Source organism: Biomphalaria glabrata, chromosome 2 (assembly GCF_947242115.1).
Source record: "Biomphalaria glabrata chromosome 2, xgBioGlab47.1, whole genome shotgun sequence".
NCBI classification, from domain to species: domain Eukaryota; kingdom Metazoa; phylum Mollusca; class Gastropoda; family Planorbidae; genus Biomphalaria; species Biomphalaria glabrata.
The window spans coordinates 33,930,110-33,931,626 of NC_074712.1; positions in this window are offsets into that span (position 1 = coordinate 33,930,110).

Sequence of the window (1,517 nt, forward strand, 5' to 3'; positions counted from 1 at the left end):
TGGCCGGTTCTAGGCATGTCTTTACACTTCCCTGACCGGTTCTAGGCATGTATTTACACTTCCCTGGCCGGTTCTAGGCATGTATTTACACTTCCCTGGCCGGTTCTAGGCATGTATTTACACTTCCCTGGCCGGTTCTAGGCATGTATTTACACTTCCCTGGCCGGTTCTAGGCATGTATTTACACTTCCCTGGCCGGTTCTAGGCATGTCTTTACACTTCCCTGACCGGTTCTAGGCATGTATTTACACTTCCCTGGCCGGTTCTAGGCATGTATTTACACTTCCCTGGCCGGTTCTAGGCATGTCTTTACACTTCCCTGACCGGTTCTAGGCATGTATTTACACTTCCCTGGCCGGTTCTAGGCATGTATTTACACTTCCCTGGCCGGTTCTAGGCATGTCTTTACACTTCCCTGACCGGTTCTAGGCATGTCTTTACACTTCCCTGAGAGCTCTCGCGAATGTCGTAAAGCTTCGGATAAAACTCCACCGGGATTCGAACCTCTGGATCTTCAAGAATAATTTTGATCCATTACTTCCAAAACGTTACTCTGCTCCCCAATCTTTCAAAACTCCTTTTTTAAAAAATTATTATGTTGAAATGAGTTGGAAAATTATTAGAGCCTTTGTGTTTTCATCCTATGCATGTAAAAATACTGATATAGAAGCAGACAGATTGAAAGACTTGTGTGTAAATTGCACCGACCAATATTTTGGAATTCCTTCAATTCGCTCCTCATTTGAGCTGAGACACGTCATAAGTTTGACAACATTTAGGAACCTGTGACTTATTTGGATTACTCTGTCTTATTCACTTTTGCTGTTGTGGTTGTTGTCATAGCGACCTGTGCTTAAATATATTTTTTTTGACAGTGTCATTATAAATTCATTTATGATTGCTATTATTATTATTATTATTAAATATATATATATATTGTGTGTGTGCTTAGTAAGACTAAACTATCCAATGAGATCATAGTGTCTTCTATATTTCGACACTTAATAAATTAGGAAGAATGACGTATCAACAATTACTAACACTAGTTATGGCACGATTTGGTATTCGTTATTTGTTTCGTAAATAGGGAAAGTTTTGACAGAGACAATATCGCGACTAGTAAAAACAAAAATAGGACAAGAATAGCGAAATATCAACCGATGTAAACAGACTGTTCTTGACGGCTTTAAATATAAGGAGCTTTATATAAACGTAGACATTTAGATTGACGACATTCGACACTTCCCTTCGTTATTATTAAACTTCTTGTTCGAGATTCAGTATTAGCGTCGACTAACTTCTAGTGTTGTTGGCCTTCCGCCTGTGTTATTGGATTTCGTTCAGTGTTACCTCCGTTTGAAGTATCTGCATTAGACACTGCGCGGAAGCGCCTAACACAAAAATAATTAGATCTGTGCTTCTCAATGTGTGGGGCTCTTATTATTCATTGGACTCAGCGAGCGTCACTAGTTTGAGGAACACTGAATTGTAACTTGTCCATAACAACATTGTTCACG